This window comes from Triturus cristatus, chromosome 6 (genome assembly GCF_964204655.1).
Source record: "Triturus cristatus chromosome 6, aTriCri1.1, whole genome shotgun sequence".
Taxonomy (NCBI): domain Eukaryota; kingdom Metazoa; phylum Chordata; class Amphibia; order Caudata; family Salamandridae; genus Triturus; species Triturus cristatus.
Window position 1 is genome coordinate 1,615,317,571 of NC_140589.1, and position 7,877 is coordinate 1,615,325,447.

The window sequence follows — 7,877 nt, forward strand, 5'->3', positions numbered from 1 at the left end:
TTTTCCGCACCAGCACTTTCTTAAGACTTATCACACGTGTACGTAAAATGATGGAAAATCCCTGATTCGTTGCTGTAACGTTTTTTTTTTTTTTTTAATTTTATGAAACTGTATTGAAAGATTGTAATAATGAACTATTTTTTATATGTACTTTTATGAATTTTATGAAATTCGAATAAAGGTCTTTTGATTGATTGAATGATTGGGTACTGAAAATTGGAAGTAAAGAATGAGAAGCATAATCCATGCGTCAGTGTCCTTAAGAAAATTCCTGACGCAACAGCTAGCAACATTTTTATGCAACTATTTGTTTAGGATATCTAGCATAATCAAATGAAAGTCCACTAATTTCACATTTTTCATTTATGAAGGATATGGGCTGGGCAGTTTGCATGGAGAATATATATGGAGTAACCTCTACACAGCGGGAAATACATTAATAGCGTTTCCCTTAAGACACGTCTGCCCACCAGAACTGTAATCGAATGGCACCTCAACAAAATCTAGTAAAATGTAGCATTTTTATTGGTTAAATCGATCACTGCAAAATGCCAACCTTTTTGCTGCAGGTCAACATATGCTTGTGTATTCTGGCAATGCAAATCTTCCCTGAAACTAAAGAGACAGGAGAAATTAACTTGGCTTGCTTGGAAATATTCGGGTAGCAGTGATAATGAAAAGCAGGGTGATCATGTCAGCTTTGTTGATGTGTCCACGTCACAAAAAGATACCACTTAGTAAGCACCAAATATCTTTGTCAAACAAATAATTAATCCAAGGTGGAGGCACAAAAATAATAAAATAAACAATAACTTAATGCAAGGGCCCATCAGTCTGGCCTGGAGAAAATAAAAAAAGGACAACTGTTGAATCAATAGTATTTTTCATCAGAATATGTGATAAACGGCATCAAGGAATGCAATTTAGTAGCAATCTACCGTGGTAAACAGAGGAATAGCATTACTTAAGCACATAAACCTGCCTAAGAGGCAAAGCACAGAACAGCAAGTGGGACAAGCATCAGCCTTGGATAAGTAGAATATGAAAATAGGTCAAAGAATACAAAAAGAATGGTAACTACCCAACAAAAGCAGCAAATGCTAATATGAGAGTATTAGATATCTGAAGAGATGGCAACCTGGAGAATTTGTAATACACAACATTAAGTATTCCAGCAAATTAAAGTTTTAACATGCTGCACCGTTCTGCCCAGATAAAGCAAAATGGCCACCCCACGCCGTTTTCCCTCTACTTATTATATGAACTAAACTCACTGCAGGACGCATCAAGCTAAATCATTATGCTATTTTATACTAGAGTAGCTATGAGACTATAGCCAGAAAAGTCAATAGGGTGGATGAAAGTACTTCTTGATACTGCCTGAAACTAATAAACTGGCACGGCCAGATATTTTACTTCATTTGTGCGTATATCACGCGTAAATTACAACAATGTAACGCTACTGCACATCACACATTTTGATATGCAGAAATTAGCATTCTAACTCTACTAAGCAAAACTTGTGAGCTGGTGCTCAATACACTACATCAATATATTTCCCTAAATCTAGGCATCGTTCCATAATTTGCAGTGTTTGGGGCCTAACACTACCTTTTGCATAAGGACCGAACCTCAAAGCGATGGGAGAGTGAGAGACATGTACATATATAAGTACGTACATATGTGCACATGTGCTTGATTCTGTGACACCGACTGCCCTCTCCTAGATGGAATGCCACAGTAGTAATGGAGCCAGACTATTTACATCGCAAATATATGGGAGACCTACCTCACTATGGCATATATAGTTACAGCAGCTTTTAGTCAGTGAAAGCAGCCTCTTTACAAAGGCAGCTACCACATGTTGCAGTGGCTCTATATCTGCCGTGCCCCATTTGTGGCAATGGCTTTTGACAGATAAATGATTAATATTTTCAGTATGGGTTTCATCCCCACTTTCTTAGTTAAATAAGGCTGCGATGCTTCTCTCCAAGTTGAGAACTCTATATGAAACAGTGTGTTTCAAGGAGGTATTTACCATAAAAAAAAAATCCCAAATATAAGAACAAATCGGCCACATCAATCCTGCGCTGGGATACTTGGAAAACCGGATGTTTCTTCGACGAAGGACCAGTAATTAAAATATTGGATTTAGACTCATTAATTAACATGTAAGCCCAAGGAGGCCATAAATCTAATGATCTTGTCAAACGGAGTAAGAAGACAAAAAATGTCCTTCTCATTTGATAGCCCTTTTGAAGAATGAGATTTGGGAGGTTGTGAAATACGAAGTTAAAATAAATAAGATTAGACATGATCTCCCCTTAAAACAACAGCAGGTGATCAACACGCCAGCCCTTCCCATCCTTACAATTCCAACAAGGCAGTCCTTCCATTATACATAATTTAGGCCCTTTTCACTTTAGTCAGTGATCAGCTCAGTTTCAATAAAAGAGTACCACAATACTTAAAGAAGCAAGCAAAGAGACATCTAGGTTTAGTATCAGCTGACAACAGCAGGTCGGGAAGGTAAATCAACCAATAACTTCATTTGACCACGAGAGCATACAAATTTAATAGAATGTTGGTGGTTTAAATAATGGTCATTATAGTTATGCAAAAACTTTACTAATTTTACAGCATTAGAAGAGTAACGACTGAGATGTTGATGCTCAGATTGGAGCATGTAACTTTAACTGTAGACAAATTTCGGCTGCAAAAACGTTAAACTGTCAAACTAATTGCATGATAAGAACCAGGTATTATCCTAAGCCTAACTGTATGTGGGTAGGGGGAGGAAAGGTAAACTGGTAATTAAGGCAACCCCAATGCAACTAGTATACATAAAGAAGGTCTCCAATATCGCCTCTGCATCTGCCTATATTTCTAAGTTTCACTGTGGTAAGAGGTGTGTCTATGTTATAAGAAAATGAAAACAGAAGAGAAGGCCCGTTTTAAAAAAAAATCTCTGAACTGGAGATGGCCAATTCGGCAGCAACCAAGACCCAGGCTTCCATGATCCCGATTTCACCCAGATTGTCCAGCACCGGTCTACAACGTGCTGTACCTACCAAAAGCAGCTGCTGCAGTTCTGGAAGACCTACTAGAATAAGATGGTGTGGAACCTCAGACTAACGTCACCGGCAATTGATGAAAGTACAGCAATTTGTTGCTGCTAAAAGTTGGTGATAGTGGTCTCTTGGATGGTGTTGCTGGCAGGGCAGCCATATTATTGATTTGATCTAATAAATATGAGCTAATTTATCAAGGTCATTACCTTCAGAGTAATTTACACATCATCTGATGTAGATAATCTTGTCAGAACTAGCTTTTAGTATTTTATCTTTGTACAACGCTAAGATAAATCATAATCAATGTACTATCACTTGCCAAGTTAAAGAGGTGCAAATGACAGTACCATAGTTCTTCACTGGTATATGTTGTAGAAAAAGGGTCCAGTAAATGTGGAAACCAGGTTCACCAAATAAGTGGAGGGAAACATTTAATATGAGAGGTTCCACTGAGGACAAAATGTCATGACTCGTGTTACACTAGGCCCTACAAGTCCTACAGTTAAGCGTATTCTGGAGTTAATCAACATTATTCTGACTGAAACCTATGGATTTCTTATTTTTATGAACTAGTGGGCATTCTAGAATCTAGTTTTAGAAATATAGGACGCAAACCATTTCAAAACCATACGTTTAGCCTGAAGGTGCAGGTAGTGCATTGATTGGGACTAGTTTTCAGTTTGTCTACTGTAAGGCATGCTTACAACAAACTTACAGATGCAACTAATATTACATTAAAAAAACTTTAAAGTAGGTTTCGGAATACTACATTGAATTTAAAGCTCAACTACATAATTCTATTCAGTTAGTCTCTACAGCAAGATTTTGTCCTTTACCATATGAAAATTGAGGTATACTTTAATGCCAGATGGGAGCTAAACAACCCAACTGTATCTTGTCTCACACCTTTGATGAAGCATCAGCGGCAGCACTTCCTTTGGGCTATACCACTAATAACCGAAAATGCAATTGGAAAAGCTCGGTATTTTCTTGTAAGTGTTGCCGTTTTAAATAAGTATTGCACTGTGGCCACAGCTCGCATACTGTGCATCTGCTTAAACCTTAAGGAAAAAAACATGCAAGTTATTTTTCAAACTATGGGTCGGAACTATTAAGGTTTGTATCGAGCTCTCCTATTGGGGGGGGGGGGGGGGGGAGTGGTTGAAATTATCATGGATTACATACAAGTAAATTCACTAGAAGTTATTGGCGACATTGGATTTAATCTTCAAACTGAAATTTTGCTGTGAATAAGACTTTGAAGGAGTTTGTGTTCGACAGCCTACAAGGAACTCTCATGAATTACTGGACTGAACCCAAAGCTATTGAGACTGTGGGGGATAAAATCACATTTAACGTTTTAAGGTTGAGACATTGTTTAATTCCTATGATGATTTTAATGTACCTTGATGTTGCCTGTATTAAGACTTCTAACCAATACCATGAATTGATACAATTTTAAAACAAAGGGAAAGTAAACTTCTTTGGTGCATTTTAAAAGTGCAGTTTTTCCAACAACAAAAAAACAAAAGCTCTAAACTGAGTGTTATAATGCTTGGATGCGAAGGATCTGACGTGAGAAATGGCCTTAGCTTAGCCCATCATGTCTTTAGTTTGACACACTTTCGTTTTGAAAGCTGACACATGGCAATACTCGAGATGGTCCGGGCATTAAGCAATGTGAAAGGTCCTGGACTAACCCCCTTGATCTTAACATAATTTATGGGGAGGACCAAGAGACACAAGCCTTTATAATCTCGAGCGTTTCACACTCCAACACTGGCCATTTTAAACGGACTGTGTTAATGAGGACACCTTATTTTTTTAAATATATATCTTTTTCAGCAACAAGAGACTCCAGTTAGAGCAAAATAAGGTATTGGACAATGTCTGCCAATCTACATACATCTAAGCAGCAAGAAAAGAAATACCACTATTGCACAGTGGAAGAGTCCTTTCAGAGCGCATAAATGTGCTTTGAGATAAAATAGCTCCCTTGGAAGACATGCACACCAATGCGACACAGGCCACTAATCGGGTTCGATACTAGCATTCACTGACCGAATGCCATTTGAGGCTGGCTTGATACCAGTTAACCAAATTGTAAACACAAAGCTATAAATTCTTAGTAAGGAAACAGCCGCGGCTATAATTTACGTGGACAATTACTTTCCCACCTAGACTTTTCCAGGGCGGGCATTTTAGTTTCAAGTTAGCGACAATGCCTAATAATAATGTTGGGGCACAAATAGCGCAAAAATCAAAATGTGCACAGCAGCTCAGTTAATTTGGGTTTCCAAGGCTGAAGTTTGAGCGAGACTTGGAAGGAGAACAAACCTTTAAATGAAAACTCAATTTTCAAAATGATGGCTAAAAAGCCCCTTACTGCCAATGCGATGGGCTGCTACAGACCCCCGTGGAGTGGTGAGTACAGACCAACGGACAGCTTATGCCCAAACCCAGTAGTAAATCGGGGCGGCAGGTCTCCACTGAGAGAGGATTGAAAGCAGGTCAGGGGAGGGAGAACAAGCCCATCACCACAGAACGGTGGAACTCCTCCTCTGTAGATTAACCACTCACCTTTATCGTAGCAGGGCTGAAAGCCGATGCAGGTTCGAGATAGTGGGTGCGCCTGGAGAGGAATATCCAGGTCCCCGCTTCATAAACCCGCGGGAGCCCTAGTACACACCGTGGACCCTACACGGCGGTACAGGATGAGGCCTAATCCCAAGCGGGACCGACGGTATTCCAGAGCAGCAGGAGGGAGGGAGGGTGGGGCGGAGGTGACGCGCTCACGACGCAAGTACAGACCGGGTGGCTCCCGACGGCGAATTTCGCCATAAAACCGGTGAAGTGCACATTCCGGCCACAGTGATTCTGCGTTGGGGAAAAGTCTCAGCGCGCAAATCCAGTGGCGGCGGGTGACTGAATCTTCCAGGGGTGGAGGACGAACCCTTTCACCCAGTAAAGGCTCAGCATCTCAGTGCTCTTCTCTATATAGTACACCTGCCGCCCGGCACATTATGGGCTGGTAGAACATGAATACTGTTCCAGGGCTCGCTACAGCTGCCCGGGACAATATCGTCAGTGAATTATTGCCAGCGTTGTAACAGCCAATCGAAAGCCACGGTACAGTCTCCGAGGCCTCGAAGCCAATGATCATCTAGCAAGAGTTCCTCAGTCACTTCAACGTCACCGCTCTTTCCCAATGCTTTAAGAGACTCTAGTGTTATTTATTCCTTTCAGTAAAAGCTTTAGGGACGCTCAATGTTGACAGTTGTGTATTATCGTTCACATATGGCACAACAATAGATAAGAACGAATTATTTACTCTCATCCCATACTTGCCATCATTTCAGAACAGGTAAGTGGTAGATTATGAAAAATTCACTTGGATTTCTCCATTGATTACTATTGAAGAAGAGTCAATCAATCAATCAATTAAAACTTTATTCGGATACAAATTTTGTGTCCATAAAAGTATACAAAGGTTAAAAACAAGTCTTTAAAATCTTAAGAATTAATATAAATCATAAAAAGGTTCTTATGTATAGAATGTAAATACAACAAGTATATAACACATTATTTCTTTCAGTTTAAATCACAGTCACAATCTGGCGATTTATGATAGGTCATAGTTTGCACGATATTTAACACAAGCTTTTAAAAAACAGGCTGTTGGAAAAATGCTGTACTCAGTGTCCAAACATTGTAAGGCAAGAAGGGCCGGGCGACACTGGCGTAAGCCTATGAATTTTAATAAAGGTAAAATCCACTTTTGGCGTGGGAATTCATAGTGACTACAAAAAAAGACTACGTGCAATAGCGATTGTTCTGATTGCCCATCACAAGGACAAGGAGTTAGTATACTAGACCAATCTTTTGTCTTCGGGAAAGTTATCAACCGATGGAAAGTATTAAACCGGAATCGTGTTAAAAGATATTTTTCATAATGATTAGCACTGGATAGTAAATACGGCTGGATCCCAAAAGAGACTTGTACCGCGGCAAGATGGAGATTTGTAGGCTTTGAAATCTCAGTTGTTAGACGGAGCTCACGTAAGTGAGATAAGCACGCGGTTTTCAACTTTTTGCGTGGAATATCAACTGTGGTCTCAGGGAGCGTGAAAAGAGATTCCAGGTTTACATCTCTCAGGAATTTATGGACATATAACAGCCACGGGATATTTTTCCAACCTTCCAGAGTAAGACAGTCAGAAATAAGCAGACGAGTCATTTTACATTCTATAGTAACCCAGAGTCGATGCCATAAAAGAATTGGTTGGATTGCAATAAGATCAGAGATATAATCCTCCCCCAACTCCATATGGCAACCGTAAGTTGGCGAACTATTGGGAGCGGCCAAAAGGTACCGAAAGAAAGCATTTTCTGCTTTTTGGATACTTTCCGTGTTGACATAGCCCCAGACCCCAGCCCCATACATTGCCACTGGACGGCACTTAGCCCTATAGATCTAAATCAACTCCCGGGAGGGGCGCTGGCCTAGTTTTTGCGCAAATGTGACCAAAGCTGATGTAGTTCTAAGGAGCCCCATCTTTCTGGCCAAGAGGGTAGGACCCCAACTAGAGGTATTGTCTATCAGAATACCTAAGTAGGGGTATGAAGTTGCGGTCTCCAGAATGGTATTATTTATCTGGATACCGCCGGAATGTTTAAGGCGTTTCCCCAGGTGCATGGCAAACGTTTTCTTTATGTTTACTTTTAAATCTAGGCCTGCCATGAACTCACAGTATCTATCAAGGAGAAGTTGGAGTTGGCGTGGGGTCTTGGCCATGATCACCGCGT

General features: G+C 40.2%; 1 protein-coding gene across 1 annotated transcript in view; it reads right to left on the reverse strand.

The window, feature by feature from the left end:
• SOCS5 (suppressor of cytokine signaling 5) overlaps positions 1–5,794 on the reverse strand; it is a 58,443-nt gene extending 52,649 nt beyond the window's left edge. The window contains exon 1 of the mRNA XM_085612754.1: positions 5,652–5,794. The gene's annotated coding sequence lies outside the window, so the exon portion shown is untranslated. The remainder of the gene's footprint in view (positions 1–5,651) is intronic.
• Positions 5,795–7,877: the final 2,083 nt, after the last annotated feature.